Here is an 18882-nt window from a genome sequence, read left to right on the forward strand (position 1 = left end):
ATAACTAGTGTAACTGTTAGGCAGAGTATTGCCCTTTTTGTTTTGAGTCTTAGTCCTAACAGAAGGGCTAGGTATATTGTCGTTTGTTACGGTACCTTTATGCTGATCGCCCCTTTTGTTTACCATAGTTGAATATGTCCTCATCTTTTCCCTCTGCTTCGGCTTAGCGCCCATACGAAGCGTCTCTTCACGAGAGTGAAAGAGGCTAAAGTCAAAAGTGAAATCTACATCGTCCAAAAGCTGAGGATCAGCTTCTTTGTTGTCCACGTTTAAATGCAACCATGGCATTTCCGCCGGATTCCTAATGATCTGCCCATTTGGTATGCTGTTTTGACTGTCACCTCTCTCCACAACCGGTGGCGTCAAAATTACAGAGATGGCGGGGGTAGTAGTAACCGGATGAATGTCCAGACCCGGTTGAGCCGGCTCCAAGTCCACGGCCTCCACCGCTGGTCTGGTGAGAGATGAAACCAACTGCAGCAACTTGCTGACGTTGTCCTGAAGCGACGTAACCTCCGCACGCAACTCCTGAAACTCCGCTCTGCTCAATGAAGCACACAAGGAGCCCGATTCAGCCATGAAGACAACTCAGAAAAGGTATGGTGAACCAACCAACAGCACAATCCTGCCAACCGGGTCCCAATAGCTCGAACAGAACAGGACAACGTCAGGAAACTCAGGAAATCTGCTGGAACACAATAGTGTCTCCAAAGGTGCACCAACAGTCAAGAATCAGCCGATAGTAAAAAACACAGGTTTAATTCCACAAAACACAGGTTTCCACAATACAGGTTTAGCGCTTTCATCTACATCAGGTAGACTTCTTCAGAACCAATTGTAACTAATTACGTCAGCTTATTTAAAGCAGTTTTGGTGCCAAAAATACATATAATACATAAAAATACATAAAAAATAGTACTTCTCCCTACAAAGTTAAAAGGTTAAAAATGGTGTGTTTGAGACGAATAGGGCTTGTAGTGCTTATAATAAACCACTAACCTAAGAAAAATATACTATAGCTGCTATATGTAAACATATATAAATAAATAAAGATATATATAAAAATATATAAATGAAAAGGAGTGTAATAATTATTACAAAATCTTGTTTGATAAAATACATATAGCAGCTATAGTATATTTTTCTTAGGTTAGTGGTTTATTATAAGCACTACAAGCCCTATTCGTCTCAAACACACCATTTTTAACCTTTTACTTTGTAGGGAGAAGTACTATTTTTTATGTATTTTTATGTATTATATGTATTTTTGGCGCCAAAACTGCTTTAAATAAGCTGACGTAATTAGTTACAATTGGTTCTGAAGAAGTCTACCTGATGTAGATGAAAGCGCTAAACCTGTATTGTGGAAACCTGTGTTTTGTGGAATTAAACCTGTGTTTTTTACTATCGGCTGATTCTTGACTGTTGGTGCACCTTTGGAGACACTATTGTGTTCCAGCAGATTTCCTGAGTTTCCTGACGTTGTCCTGTTCTGTTCGAGCTATTGGGACCCGGTTGGCAGGATTGTGCTGTTGGTTGGTTCACCATACCTTTTCTGAGTTGTCTTCATGGCTGAATCGGGCTCCTTGTGTGCTTCATTGAGCAGAGCGGAGTTTCAGGAGTTGCGTGCGGAGGTTACGTCGCTTCAGGACAACGTCAGCAAGTTGCTGCAGTTGGTTTCATCTCTCACCAGACCAGCGGTGGAGGCCGTGGACTTGGAGCCGGCTCAACCGGGTCTGGACATTCATCTGGTTACTACTACCCCCGCCATCTCTGTAATTTTGACACCACCAGTTGTGGAGAGAGGTGACAGTCAAAACAGCATACCAAATGGGCAGATCATTAGGAATCCAGCGGAAACGCCACGGTTGCATTTAAACGTGGACAACAAAGAAGCTGATCCTCAGCTTTTGGACGATGTAGATTTCACTTTTGACTTTAGCCTCTTTCACTCTCGTGAAGAGACGCTTCGTATGGGCGCTAAGTCAAGCAGAGGGAAAAGATGACATATTCAACTATGGTAAACAAAAGGGGCGATCAGCATAAAGGTACCGTAACAAACGACAATATACCTAGCCCTTCTGTTAGGACTAAGACTCAAAACAAAAAGGGCAATACTCTGCCTAACAGTTACACTAGTTATGGCAACAATAATAATAAAAATTGTGGACTTTATGTTAATGATGCTATGAAGAATTTTTTGTATGACGACTTTGATTTCTGTTATAACAGTGATACAAGAGTTAGATGTGATGACAGGAATATGAAGCCAAACAATGATTCTTTAAAGTCCAAAATTTATTCATTAGGTAAAAAACTCCTTCAGATTAAGGGTGCCAAAATTGACAATGGTTATTTGGAGAAATGTCTGTTTTTAAAAATTGTGCCCAAAGGACTAAGATTTTTTAAACTTCCATTGGGGATACTTTATAGTGAGACAGTAATGTTTGAATTTAACAATTTATTTGATTTTTTTGGGCTTGAATATATTAAGCTGCTTATGAAATTCAACGATGAGAAAATAGGGGGCTTACTTACGGAAATTGAACAGCTTCACCTAGAAATTACCCAGGACCCTGATTTTGATTCCTGGCAAGAACTGTTTGACAAACAGTTTAGAGTGGCCAAAGCTAAGGCATATGACATATACAACAGAAAGCTGGATAAATTGGAAAGGGACCTAAAAGCTTATAAGGCTCACAGGGCATATATTTGGCCACATTCAACTCAGAATAGGATGAGAGTTAGTGAGCCCAATTACGGATGGAAAAGGGGTGGAAACAGAAGAAGAGAGGAAGATGAAAATTTTCAGGGGGGAAGGTTCCATCAGGCCCCCATATTTCGCAAAAGGAGACAGTGAGTCAAGGGGAAACTCTCCCCGATGGTAGGGACACACACGTTTCATCGTTTATTCACCAACATGATTTACCATTTATTCAAAAACATGTAACTAGTGAAGGATGTGTAAGTGACAAGTACACATCTAGTGCTGTGGTAGGTAATACTAACAAAGTTTTTGTCTACACTTTCAAAGGTTTTAAGGTGTATAATTTCACTGATATGTATATTTCCCAAGATTTTTTCAGTTTGTTCAGCAAGGGAATGAAGTTTATTCCTTCTGCCAAGTTTAATTTGTTTGACACTATTAAAGAAGTTAAGTTGTATTGTCGCAGACTTCAATTAGCATTGCAGTTCAAAGACACTGTTAGGGTTGATGCACCTAAATCATTAGTGAGAAAAAGTACTTACATCCCTATAAATAATGTACAAATCAGTAACTATGAGCGTATGGTTTGTAAGGACATTTATCACTTGTATGGAAATATCCGGAGAGATGTTGGTTATTTTTCACTTTTTTGTGACAATTTAACTAAGGGAGAAAGGGAGTGTTTGGACCAGATCGTTGCCAACAGCGAAATCAGAATTATGAAACCGGACAAAGGGGGTGGTTTGGTGGTATATGACACAAATGTGTATTGTAAAGCCATTCAAGACCTTTTATTTACTTCTGGTAATTATGAAGAGATATCCCTCAATCAGATCAACATTGGTTACCATAGAATAGATTTAGCAATAGAGGAATATCTCTTAGATAACCGTATCACAAATGAGGAATATGGATTTATTAGAACTGAACATCCTATAATGGCTAGAATAGTTGGGATACCTAAAATTCACAAAAGTGTTGAAAACCCCCCCTTTAGACCAATTATTTCTGGTTCTAGGTCAAAAACATTCAACTTAGGGGTAGCAATTGATTTTTGGTGCAAACACATTTACAACAAAGTCCCACACTTAACTAAGGACTCTTGGGATTTTTGAGTACTTTAAAACATGACATATGGTCATGTGATATAACATTTCTCACGATAGATGTTCAGGATTTATTCTCCTGTATTCCCTACACAACAGGTCTTGAATATTTTGAAAATAGCTTAAGGAAATATTCCGACCTTACATGGGACAAAATTTGTTTGATATTGGACATGATGGGACTTGTCCTCTCACACAATTATATCCAGTTTCAAGGAGAATATTTCAAACAAATTCGAGGAGTTGCAATGGGGGCGTCTTGTGCCCCCATTTTTGCAAATCTCGTTATGCTCGAGTGGGAGGATGTTTATGTTAAATCTAGTGAATTTTTCAAACACATCGCTCTTTACACACGTTTTTTGGACGACTTATTTATCATCTGGAAGGGGCCAACAGAAGACATACCCAATTTTATAGCTTACATTAACAGTACGACTAATTTTTTAAGATTTACACACAAGGTGGAGAAGGTTGGTATTCCTTATTTAGACACTTACATCAGCAACACGAATGATGGTTTTCAGTCTAAAATCTTTAGGAAATCCACCTTCTCAAATGATTATATACAATATGGCAGTTGCCATCCCCCGCACATTTTTCGCAATGTTCTTAAGGGACAATGCATTCGGTAGCCAGAATGTGTTCCACGAGACAGGACATGGAGGAACAGATGGATACTGTTTCCAAAATGTTTCTAGCCAGAGGATACCCTCTAGAGATGGTGACAGATGTAACCCAATATGTCATCAGATCATGGGGAAACAAGTATATTCCCCTGTTAGGAGGTACATTTGTAGGGAAGAACACCCGAAAGCAAGTGATTGGTGACAGAACGAATGTAAAGTCGCCATTATGTTCAACCCTTTCTCTAACTTGGTCAAGGAGATCCTGAACAGACATTGGGATATATTTTTGAGTTCTGAGGACACAGCCTCAGTATTGGGAACACAACCCACCAGTGTGTACAAGACTTCAGTTAATATTAAGAGGATTGTTGAGGGGGGAAAGAAAAAGGATTTGAACAAATCCAAAGATGAGCACACTCACAAATGTGGTAGTTGTAGGTATTGCCAATACATTAATGAGAGTAACATCATTAAATTGTGTAACAAAAATAGAACTACATGTTATGGCAAAAAAGGAAACTGTAACTCCATGCGGGTGGTTTATTTGGCTATTTGTTCCAGCTGTCAAGGATACTATATTGGGAAGACAGAAAGGAAGCTAAAAACCCGCATATATGAACACTTATACAAAATCAAAAAGGTTGACATGAATAATGCATTAAGTAAACATATTAGTGAAAAAGGTTCCCACCACAGCTTTACATTTTCAATTATTGATCAGATAGGGGTGAGCGAGTATGGAGGTAATTGGAAGGTAGGATTGTCATGCCTTGAGACCAAATGGCAGATTTTGTGCGATGCTACTTCATGGCCAGGTCTAAACGAAAGTATTAGCATCAAACCTTTCTTACTATTGGACCGTGGCTAATATTATTCACACGCACAAATCACCCTCCCATTGTGGTTGGTAAGCTTCTTACACTACAAATACAATTGTTTTCATCTTGTTTTATCAAACAAGATTTTGTAATAATTATTACACTCCTTTTCATTTATATATTTTTATATATATCTTTATTTATTTATATATGTTTACATATAGCAGCTATAGTATATTTTTCTTAGGTTAGTGGTTTATTATAAGCACTACAAGCCCTATTCGTCTCAAACACACCATTTTTAACCTTTTAACTTTGTAGGGAGAAGTACTATTTTTTATGTATTTTTATGTATTATATGTATTTTTGGCGCCAAAACTGCTTTAAATAAGCTGACGAAATTAGTTACAATTGGTTCTGAAGAAGTCTACCTGATGTAGATGAAAGCGCTAAACCTGTATTGTGGAAACCTGTGTTTTGTGGAATTAAACCTGTGTTTTTTACTATCGGCTGATTCTTGACTGTTGGTGCACCTTTGGAGACACTATTGTGTTCCAGCAGATTTCCTGAGTTTCCTGACGTTGTCCTGTTCTGTTCGAGCTATTGGGACCCGGTTGGCAGGATTGTGCTGTTGGTTGGTTCACCATACCTTTTCTGAGTTGTCTTCATGGCTGAATCGGGCTCCTTGTGTGCTTCATTGAGCAGAGCGGAGTTTCAGGAGTTGCATGCGGAGGTTATGTCGCTTCAGGACAACGTCAGCAAGTTGCTGCAGTTGGTTTCATCTCTCACCAAACCAGCGGTGGAGGCCGTGGACTTGGAGCCGGCTCAACCGGGTCTGGACATTCATCCGGTTACTACTACCCCCGCCATCTCTGTAATTTTGACACCACCGGTTGTGGAGAGAGGTGACAGTCAAAACAGCATACCAAATGGGCAGATCATTAGGAATCCGGCGGAAACGCCACGGTTGCATTTAAACGTGGACAACAAAGAAGCTGATCCTCAGCTTTTGGACGATGTAGATTTCACTTTTGACTTTAGCCTCTTTCACTCTCGTGAAGAGACGCTTCGTATGGGCGCTAAGCCGAAGCAGAGGGAAAAGATGACATATTCAACTATGGTAAACAAAAGGGGCGATCAGCATAAAGGTACCGTAACAAACGACAATATACCTAGCCCTTCTGTTAGGACTAAGACTCAAAACAAAAAGGGCAATACTCTGCCTAACAGTTACACTAGTTATGGCAACAATAATAATAAAAATTGTGGACTTTATGTTAATGATGCTATGAAGAATTTTTTGTATGACGACTTTGATTTCTGTTATAACAGTGATACAAGAGTTAGATGTGATGACAGGAATATGAAGCCAAACAATGATTCTTTAAAGTCCAAAATTTATTCATTAGGTAAAAAACTCCTTCAGATTAAGGGTGCCAAAATTGACAATGGTTATTTGGAGAAATGTCTGTTTTTAAAAATTGTGCCCAAAGGACTAAGATTTTTTAAACTTCCATTGGGGATACTTTATAGTGAGACAGTAATGTTTGAATTTAACAATTTATTTGATTTTTTTGGGCTTGAATATATTAAGCTGCTTATGAAATTCAACGATGAGAAAATAGGGGCTTACTTACGGAAATTGAACAGCTTCACCTAGAAATTACCCAGGACCCTGATTTTGATTCCTGGCAAGAACTGTTTGACAAACAGTTTAGAGTGGCCAAAGCTAAGGCATATGACATATACAACAGAAAGCTGGATAAATTGGAAAGGGACCTAAAAGCTTATAAGGCTCACAGGGCATATATTTGGCCACATTCAACTCAGAATAGGATGAGAGTTAGTGAGCCCAATTACGGATGGAAAAGGGGTGGAAACAGAAGAAGAGAGGAAGATGAAAATTTTCAGGGGGGAAGGTTCCATCAGGCCCCCATATTTCGCAAAAGGCGACAGTGAGTCAAGGGGAAACTCTCCCCGATGGTAGGGACACACACGTTTCATCGTTTATTCACCAACATGATTTACCATTTATTCAAAAACATGTAACTAGTGAAGGATGTGTAAGTGACAAGTACACATCTAGTGCTGTGGTAGGTAATACTAACAAAGTTTTTGTCTACACTTTCAAAGGTTTTAAGGTGTATAATTTCACTGATATGTATATTTCCCAAGATTTTTTCAGTTTGTTCAGCAAGGGAATGAAGTTTATTCCTTCTGCCAAGTTTAATTTGTTTGACACTATTAAAGAAGTTAAGTTGTATTGTCGTAGACTTCAATTAGCATTGCAGTTCAAAGACACTGTTAGGGTTGATGCACCTAAAACATTAGTGAGAAAAAGTACTTACATCCCTATAAATAATGTACAAATCAGTAACTATGAGCGTATGGTTTGTAAGGACATTTATCACTTGTATGGAAATATCCGGAGAGATGTTGGTTATTTTTCACTTTTTTGTGACAATTTAACTAAGGGAGAAAGGGAGTGTTTGGACCAGATCGTTGCCAACAGCGAAATCAGAATTATGAAACCGGACAAAGGGGGTGGTTTGGTGGTATATGACACAAATGTGTATTGTAAAGCCATTCAAGACCTTTTATTTACTTCTGGTAATTATGAAGAGATATCCCTCAATCAGATCAACATTGGTTACCATAGAATAGATTTAGCAATAGAGGAATATCTCTTAGATAACCGTATCACAAATGAGGAATATGGATTTATTAGAACTGAACATCCTATAATGGCTAGAATAGTTGGGATACCTAAAATTCACAAAAGTGTTGAAAACCCCCCCTTTAGACCCATTATTTCTGGTTCTAGGTCAAAAACATTCAACTTAGGGGTAGCAATTGATTTTTGGTGCAAACACATTTACAACAAAGTCCCACACTTAACTAAGGACTCTTGGGATTTTTTGAGTACTTTAAAACATGACATATGGTCATGTGATATAACATTTCTCACGATAGATGTTCAGGATTTATTCTCCTGTATTCCCTACACAACAGGTCTTGAATATTTTGAAAATAGCTTAAGGAAATATTCCGACCTTACATGGGACAAAATTTGTTTGATATTGGACATGATGGGACTTGTCCTCTCACACAATTATATCCAGTTTCAAGGAGAATATTTCAAACAAATTCGAGGAGTTGCAATGGGGGCGTCTTGTGCCCCCTTTTTGCAAATCTCGTTATGCTCGAGTGGGAGGATGTTTATGTTAAATCTAGTGAATTTTTCAAACACATCGCTCTTTACACACGTTTTTTGGACGACTTATTTATCATCTGGAAGGGGCCAACAGAAGACATACCCAATTTTATAGCTTACATTAACAGTACGACTAATTTTTTAAGATTTACACACAAGGTGGAGAAGGTTGGTATTCCTTATTTAGACACTTACATCAGCAACACGAATGATGGTTTTCAGTCTAAAATCTTTAGGAAATCCACCTTCTCAAATGATTATATACAATATGGCAGTTGCCATCCCCCGCACATTTTTCGCAATGTTCTTAAGGGACAATGCATTCGGGTAGCCAGAATGTGTTCCACGAGACAGGACATGGAGGAACGGATGGATACTGTTTCCAAAATGTTTCTAGCCAGAGGATACCCTCTAGAGATGGTGACAGATGTAACCCAATATGTCATCAGATCATGGGGAAACAAGTATATTCCCCTGTTAGGAGGTACATTTGTAGGGAAGAACACCCGAAAGCAAGTGATTGGTGATAGAATGAATGTGTGCGTCATTATGTTCAACCCTTTCTCTAACTTGGTCAAGGAGATCCTGAACAGACATTGGGATATATTTTTGAGTTCTGAGGACACAGCCTCAGTATTGGGAACACAACCCACCAGTGTGTACAAGACTTCAGTTAATATTAAGAGGATTGTTGAGGGGGGAAAGAAAAAGGATTTGAACAAATCCAAAGATGAGCACACTCACAAATGTGGTAGTTGTAGGTATTGCCAATACATTAATGAGAGTAACATCATTAAATTGTGTAACAAAAATAGAACTACATGTTATGGCAAAAAAGGAAACTGTAACTCCATGCGGGTGGTTTATTTGGCTATTTGTTCCAGCTGTCAAGGATACTATATTGGGAAGACAGAAAGGAAGCTAAAAACCCGCATATATGAACACTTATACAAAATCAAAAAGGTTGACATGAATAATGCATTAAGTAAACATATTAGTGAAAAAGATTCCCACCACAGCTTTACATTTTCAATTATTGATCAGATAGGGGTGAGCGAGTATGGAGGTAATTGGAAGGTAGGATTGTCATGCCTTGAGACCAAATGGCAGATTTTGTGCGATGCTACTTCATGGCCAGGTCTAAACGAAAGTATTAGCATCAAACCTTTCTTACTATTGGACCGTGGCTAATATTATTCACACGCACAAATCACCCCCCCCCCATTGTGGTTGGTAAGCTTCTTACACTACAAATACAATTGTTTTCATCTTGTTTTATCAAACAAGATTTTGTAATAATTATTACACTCCTTTTCATTTATATATTTTTATATATATCTTTATTTATTTATTTATATATGTTTACATATAGCAGCTATAGTATATTTTTCTTAGGTTAGTGGTTTATTATAAGCACTACAAACCCTATTCGTCTCAAACACACCATTTTTAACCTTTTAACTTTGTAGGCAGAAGTACTATTTTTTATGTATTTTTATGTATTATATGTATTTTTGGCGCCAAAACTGCTTTAAGTAAGCTGACGTAATTAGTTACAATTGGTTCTGAAGAAGTCTACCTGATGTAGATGAAAGCGCTAAACCTGTATTGTGGAAACCTGTGTTTTGTGGAATTAAATCTGTGTTTTTTACTATCGGCTGATTCTTGACTGTTGGTGCACCTTTGGAGACACTATTGTGTTCCAGCAGATTTCCTGAGTTTCCTGACGTTGTCCTGTTCTGTTCGAGCTATTGGGACCCGGTTGGCAGGATTGTGCTGTTGGTTGGTTCACCATACCTTTTCTGAGTTTTTACAACAGTGGACAAGTTAATGAAAGAATACCCAATAAATGACATTATCCTTCAATGACACCATATGTTATTGGTAAGGAATGACTTGAGGGCTAGTTTTAAAAAACTGTTTCATCTCTTGTAATGTGTTAATTTTTTTCTAGCTTTTGCCCATACAACTTCCACATGCTGCATCGCCATGTCTGTCCTGGACAATCTGCAGGCAGCAGATTGTATGGACCAAAATCACTCATTCACAGAGAAGGTTGTGAACCCTTTGAATGAACTACCAGAATTGGCGGTACAGGTAAAATCCACAAAGGCATTCAAGAGGAGACAGGACAGGTAAGAAAAGGGGCAGGAGAAGGTAAGGGTAAGAAGCAATAAATGTTAAATGCACTTCACAGTCAGATTAGAAAGGTTATTCTCTCTTTCTGCCTTTAAGCAAGCATAAATTAAATGTGATATCTAAATAGGTAGAAGAACCTCAGTACTTTCAATAGTCACATTTCAGTAAGAGTCAGAAAATATCAGTGCTGGCTTTAGCATAGGTAACATTAATTTTAGATTAGGTAACAACTGATAGTGGATATGTCAATTTGGGGCAACTATTCCTATCTGTAGGGGTAAACTTCATTCACTGTAAGGTAAAAAAGAGGTACTGAGGTTCTGAAAATGTTATTCTCCTTTTGTTCCAGTGTTTTCACTGAAGCACAAAATCTTAAAAATGAGACATAAGTTCAAATGGATCTGAGAAGAAGCAACTGCATAAGAGTTCTGCCTGCCAAACATTAGTGTGTGCATGTAAGCCAAAATCTGTATAATAGGTGTGAGTAATAGCTTTCTGTCATAATGGCTACTCTTTTCATATCATCATGGAATGTAAATGGCCTCACAGATGCAGATGAAAAGCAAAGACTATTGAATTATATTAATTCATGCAAAGTATAAACAGTAATGTTGCAGGAGACATATTTGTATAGAAATGAGTATGTGAATTTCACAAAGAAAAGATTTCAGGATGGACATTCAACAAAATGTCAGGGATAAAGGAAAAAGGAAGCAATAATACTTATGCCAAGAGGAAAACAAACAACAATGGTAGATATGTGGTAGTAAGGGGCTATTCGTACATGAGAGGAGGATTACATTACCATGTATTTATATTCCATCAAAAAATACTATTACATAGCTTAAGAAAATGTTGGGAGAAATAATCTGCTTTCAGCATGGAATACCATTTATGGGTGGGGCCAGAACTTGATGTGCACTAGTGAAGATGTACTGGGAGACCAAAAAGGGAAGTATAAGAAAAGAATGTAGATTTCTGAAGAAAAACATGAGAATATTTTGTATGGGAGATGTAAATTCAGTAGTAGGCACTCAGGACTTATATATTATTCCCAAAGGAATACTAAATGGGCTAGACTGGATAAAAATTACATTTCACAGAAGCATGTATAGTTAACTGAAAGCTTTGACACATACCCAATAACTATTTCAGATCATTCACCAATAAATACTAAGACAAAAATGCAGTGTAATGAAGTAAAAATGAGACATTGATGCTCTCCTACATACATATTAAAAAGATATGAATTTAAGCTGCTCAACTGGTGTAGAGGGGTATAGCCCTGACTATGGCCCAGCATACCCGGGTTCAATTAGCGGCTTGGGTGACTGACAGAGGAGCAGGGATGGGATGTGCCTATCCAAGATGGGAGGACACTCAGTGATACGCTCCCTAAAGGGAGATGTGGTCCCAAGAGGGGAGTTGCCCATGGATATAATCAAAGAGTGTGTGGGAGGTCATTAAAAAATCACCCCCAGATGAAAGCACAGATAAGCCAAGTCCCCAGAATACCATCAGGATCCACAACTGGCCCCAGCAACAAGGGTGCAAGTCTGGCTGGTTAGGGAGTAGCTGGTAGATCTGGTGTGGACATTGAGTACTCGGGGCCGGGCTGGTAAACATAAAATTTGAGGGAACCAAAAAACAGAGAGGATTTTGAACAATGGGTAGTGGAAATGATTTCACATTTAATAGGGAAGGTAGAAATTTCTTCAGAAGGCATAGCTAGTGAACAGGATAAAATGAAAATGGAGTTTAAAACAAACAGAGTACAAATTAGAAAGAAAGAAAGAGAAACAGGGAAGAAGTGATAGAAAATATTTTGAAGGGTCGACAAAGGTTAAAGTATTGCAGAATAAGGGGAATCTTACAGGACAAAAACAGAAACAACTGCAGAGTACTAAAGGGAAAAATAAGTATCCGGATAATATGCATGAGTTTAGAAAGGTTGCAGTTAAGCAACATTTTTTGATAACTACTTCACAAAAACTTAAAGCATGACTTACATGTAGGCAACAGAAAGCTGAAAGGGTTTTCACCAAACATATGGAGCCCATGACAAGAAAAATAACAAGTAGTTCTGTAGCAGTATTAGAGATGTTTTGGAAATTTTATGAAAATTGGTATAAAGCAGAGGAATGCGAAAACCAAGAAAAGGCACAAATGGAAATATTTATGGAAGACTTAATTATACCAATGTTACAGGAAGATGAGGCTAAACATTTAATAGCTAAGACAGGAAGAGATGAGATAAAAATGTTGATGTATAATCAATCAACAGACAAGTATCTAGGAACAGATGTTATTCCTGTGGGAGTTTGGAATATGGGAGGGAAGAATTGATAAAGATTTGGAAGGTTTTAATTAACATTATTTGTACCAGCATCATAGAAGCTGTGGTGGCTGTAATGGCAAAGACCCATCAGACCCAGCTTCGTATAGCCAATTTAATTTGAAACCATAATTCATAGGTTCATAGGTTCATACTAGGCTATCTGCCCTGGGGCAATTATAAGCCTAGCCCGATTCTCTATGGCTTACGCCACCCCTTGATTTGAGTATACTGTGCCCTTTTTAAGGTTTAGTTTACTGTGCCTCTGTCTAATAGTGACATGGGAGTAATCCCTGGGTCAAACCTACGATCCGCCATCCACCTATCGAGATTCTTCTTGAAGAGATTCAGTGAGGTGCTCTGCCTCACATGAACTGGAATTCTATTCCAGAGCGAAGGGAGCCTCTGGGTTATGAACCTGTCCCTCCAGCAAGTTCTATTTATTTCTGTGCTGAGGTTCAAGTCCCTCGAGGGTGTGGCTCTAAGGGATTTAGATTTACTGAGGTGGAGCATGTCCATTAATTCTGGATTTGACATAGCTTTGTATGTCAGGCATAGATCGCCTCGAAGTAGGCGGTATGCAACTGAGTAGAGCTAGAGTTTTTTTAACCGAGCAGCATATGGCATCTGTTTGAGACCCTTGATCCTCTTGGTGAGATACTTTTGGGGTCTTTCTAATTGCTGCAGGTGTCGGGTAAGGTACATCCCAAAAGGGGCATTGTATTCTATGATGGGCCTGATGAGGGATGAATAAAGGAGCACGATTACCTCTCTTGATCTAGATGTGAAACCCTTCGTGATGAGGTGGGCTATGTAGAAGGTCTTTCTAACCACTTTGGCAATGTGGTTTTCAAAGGGTAGATTGCTATCAACTTGGGTCCCCAGGTCCCTAATAACTTTCTCTGTACTTAATGGGTTTCCGCCTATGTGGTAATTTGTGGGCACATTATTTTTGCCAAAGGGTATGACTATACATTTTTTGGCATTTAGCTTTAAACCATGGCACTGGCACCAGTTATCTGTCTCTGTGAGACCTTTTTGAAGGATGTTTGTGTCAGCTGGAGAGTTGATTATGGCGCCCAGTTTGCAGTCGCTCATGAACTTGGTGAGCCATAGCCCTCCCACGTTTGCCTGTACCTCAGAAAAGTATATACCGAACAAGAGTGGTCCCAGGGCAGAACCCTGTGGGACGCCACTTGTGACCGGTTTCGAGTCTGATATGGCTCCAGCAACTCTCACTCTGTGGGTTCTGCCTTTGAGCCAGTTTGCGACCCATCTTGTGACATAGGGGTTTATATTTAAGCTGGATAGCTTATCTATGATGCCCGAGTGGGGTATTGTGTCAAATGCCTTTGCAAGGTCCAGATAGGCTGTGTGGACTACCTTCCCTTCATCTATGGCTTTGGTGACTGTTTCGAAGAAGTCAACCAGGTTCAAAAGGCAGGATCTGCCCTTGACGAAGCCGAACTGGGTAGGATCTAGTGTCTGTAGGTCACCAATGTCTTTGTTTATGAGCTCCATGATGATCCTCTCCATAGCCTTGCAGACTAAGCTAGTCAGGCTTATGGGACGATAGTTTCCAGGGTCCGTAGAGGCTCCACCTTTGTGGAGTGGGACCACTGTTGCTGTATGCCATTCTGTGGGCACATATCCTGTAGTGAGGCTGAGATTGTATAGCTGTTTTATTTGAGGGATTAGTTCCTCTTGGAGTTCATGTAGGACGCAACCTGGGATGCCATCTGGTCTCATGGAAGCAGTGTTTTTTGCTTTGGAGAGGGCAGCCTTCACCTGAGCATCAGAGATGTTTGGGAGGCAGACCTCTGCCGGGATAGATACTTGCTCTTTTGTGGGGGAGGGGGGGGGAGAAGTTTGCACTGAACCTGTCTGCCAGGATATTGGCGATGTCTGTGGGTTCAGTGTATTTTTTGTCGTTTAGAATCAACTCAGAACAAGTCTGGGAGTTGCATCCCAGGTTTCTAACATAACTGAAAAAAGCCTTTGTCTTTGTTGTCCTGTGCAATTTTTCTCTCGAAGCTAGCCTTGGAAGATTTTATGAGGGATTGTAATTTTTTGCTAGTACTGATCAGAGATGCCTGCCCTATTAGGGATTTTGCTCTATCATGTAGAAGCTTCCTCCTTCTGTTGTACAGTTAATTTATGGCAGGGGTCCACCAGACTGGACGGCTGCCTTTGGATGATTGGGTCTTGGTTTTGTTTGGGATAGCATGATCCATGCATTCCTGGAGATGTCCGTATAGTGCGTTTATATAGGATTCTGCAGTTTGGGCCATAGTTTCCACTGGCCCTGGGGCCTTGAAGGATTCCACACTGTTTATGTATAGACCAGGTAAGAGAATGACAACATTGTTGCCAAAATGCATAGATGTGGATCAATGTGGTTTAATGGAGGGAGGCAATCATTTTCAAATTTGATTATCCAGAGAGAAGCAGAATGTAAGAAAATGCTGCTATTAATTATGGGTTATAATGCACAGAAATCATTTGGTAAAGTCAGCTAAGATTTTATGAATATGGCAATGTTAGTATTTGCATTTTCTAACACAATAATAGGGTTAGTTAGGAGGATGTGTGAAAGGTCAGAGGTAAGAATTACAGTGGGACAGTACCTCAACAACAAGTTGTATTTGAACACAGGAATGAGGCAGGGGTATCCTCTTTCTCATTTGTTATTTGATTTATATTTAGAGCAAATGGGTAAAAAAAGAAGGGACTCACACATTCAAAGATATAATGGTATGATAAACAAGAAAAGTTAGCTTTATTTAAAGATGATATTGGTTTGTACTTGAAAATGCAGAAAAGGACATTTCAGTCTTGTGGAACATTTTGTGACAGTTTCAAGTCATTTGAGGATTAACATTAATAAATATAAAACAAAGACTATATTGGCAACCTATGTACACACATGCAGATTTGGTTCAGAAATGCCCATATTTATGGGGATATGATAAGATGAAGTATTTAGGTGTGTGGATTAAAAAGCATTCTGATACAGTGACTAATGGTATGTGGGAAAGGACTAAACATAAGATTCTTCACAAACTGAGAAACTGGAACCTCTTGATTATGGATGTGGATAGTAAAATACAAGCAAGGAAAATAGTTTAGTCCCTTTAGCTTTATACACAGGCCAGGCACATTTTTAAAAACTATATGGGCAGTTATGGATGTTGACTTAATTAAGATTTAAAGGAATTTATTTGGTTGGGAAAGAGAGCAAGAAGTAGGATAAGCTAATTCTCCCTGTAGACCAAGATAGTTTAGGATTATCTGATTTGAAGGGATACTCTAGAGGTACACCATTAATACATACACATAACACAAGCAGAAGGTTATGAACCAAAATGAAAAGGGATGATGATGAAACAGAGAAGAATTCAAACATAAGGAAAGAGAAAGATTTTGGATGAAGGTCCTTAAGGAGCATAACAACAACCATACATATTATTATCTGCCTGAATGGAGAAATGATGAAATCAGCAGGAAAAAGAGAGTAGTACTGCTGCAAATGAATTCATCCTCAAGTCTTGGTGAGTACCTTCAAATGGTGAACCCTGTTTTTACAAAATCTCACCAAGATGACACTGGTATATAGACTGTATCTTATATAGCATATATCATGGAGAGAGATAGGTTAAAAAAACATATCTGGGTGCACAAGATCCAGGATAAAAAAAAACAGTGTCCAATCCTGGTATGCACACTTGTGCCAGGACTGGAAAATGGCAGCATAGAATCTTCAAGACACAGAAACATTTTTACAATGGGGTTAGACCAGGCTCAGGGGAAGGATTGTCCCCTGTTGTAGAAGGAATTAGTAAACCACAAAAAACACAAAAACTGACTGGCAAAAAAGAGACATAAAGATAAAGATGACAGAATGGATTAGTGAGGATAAGGAAGAATTTATGTATTGTTACTATGCAAGAACTCCAAAATTTCCAGATCGAAAAAAATACTTGCACAAGAAAAACTGTCAAAAGCTTCAAATGCAAATTTGCATTCATTAATACAACGGATCCATGAAAAACATTAAATAGACAAATAAACATTGGGCCACCTGGGGAAAAAGCTAAAGAGGAAGTGTGAAAATATAAAGAATAAAATCCAGAGTTTTTTGAAAGGTATAAAAAAGACATATGGACATGGGAAAGAAAAAGAGATCTGATATGGTGCAATATTTATGCAAAGGAGGAAGCCAAAATAATCAATAAAAAAGGCAGATCCAATAATATCTGAAGAGAAATATAGACAAAGGCACTCGGATATGGAACATTTTACAATACTACAAATAAGAGCACAAAGGGGGAAACATAGTACAGAGGATTAGTAATAGAAACTGATGTTATGAAATACCAGAAAAGTGAAAGATTTAGTGTAGAAAGTCCAACACAGGCAATTTTGCAGCAAGATGGAACGAGTTCCCAAATAAAAGAAAAATAGGTAGAGTAGAAGATATCTGAAGAAAAATATGGACATGGGAAAGAAATAGAGATTTGATGTGGTGTAATATTTATGCAAAGGAAAAAGCAAAACTAATCAATACAAAAAAGCAGAAGCAAAGCTATTGGAAGAGACATACATGTAAATACCTGGATATAGAAAAATTTGCAATACAAAAATAAAGAAAACAAACGGGGAAAGTAGAAAAGAGGATTAATAATGGAGAATTTAAAGAAATATTAAACAAAGTTGTGGATTACCAGCAAATCCAACTCATGTAATGTCATAGCATGACGGAACAATAAGTCCTTAAACTAATGAGAAACAGGTGGAATGGGAGGCATCTAATGACTTGCTACATAATGATGGTCTGAAGCCTTCAATAAGAAACTAATACAACAGTTCAGTTGGCGGGTATATATCATATGAGCGAATCACACAAATTGCGAACGCTCATAATATCAAACGTACCGGACCTCAAACTTCCTTTTGTGGGGGGCTGTGCCCCCCACACCCCCCACTAAATATATATATTCCAACTCCAAGATCGCACTACAGTGAGGAAAGGGCAAATATCCCATTCTTCACTGAATCCACGATCTCAGAAAAAGCACTTTGAGGTCTGATACGTTCGATATTATGAGTGTTCGCAATTTGTGAGATTTGCTCATATGATATAGACCCCAGTTGGCTTCACAGCAGAGGAAGGAGCAGGAAGCAGTGGCAACTCTGACACAAACAATTTTGTGGAGTGATGGGCCAATGAGCTTCCATGTGAAGGAACAGCAGATGATGCAGGATGCAGCTGAATAGGCTATGTCACAGGAATACATTCTGGAACTTTCTGCAGAATGCCTGCAGGAAACAAGGAACAAAGGATGTGTTTTAGAATAAAGTGATCTAAGGGTAGGGTTGCTTAATTTAACAGCATGGGATAGACATATTAAGACTGATGAAAGAAATAGATTACAGAAAGTAAATAAGACCCAAAATATTAGAAATCTGATAAAACAAACACAGTAATCGAGACTATTAACAGAAATGATTGTGATATAACAAAAGTAAATAGGATATATTACTGTACAGCTAAATTAATAACAGGTGAAGTCTTACCACAAAAACACCAACAATAGGGGAAAGGAAGAGAAGAAATAAAATGCCATCATGTAAGCATTGAATAGAAAAAACTATAAAGCAGTTAAGGCAAGAAGTGTCACTATTAGAAGAATATAGAAGAGGAAACAGATCAACAAAACTACTTAGAAAAATAAACTTGGTAAAATGTATTTATTTATTGACATTTCTTGTTTGGGAAAGTCCACTCACTGGGTCAGTAACCCATTTTCAGTGGAGCCCTAGCGGGAAAGCTCCATAGTAATACAGAGAAATAGTAATTTACAAAAATTGATGAATGTGTACATATGAAAGCAGAGATGACAATACAGTACAAGAGTACAATATGCAAAAGGTCCA

Source organism: Protopterus annectens, chromosome 5.part0 (genome assembly GCF_019279795.1).
Source record: "Protopterus annectens isolate FY-2018-M chromosome 5.part0, PAN1.0, whole genome shotgun sequence".
Lineage (NCBI taxonomy): Eukaryota > Metazoa > Chordata > Ceratodontiformes > Protopteridae > Protopterus > Protopterus annectens.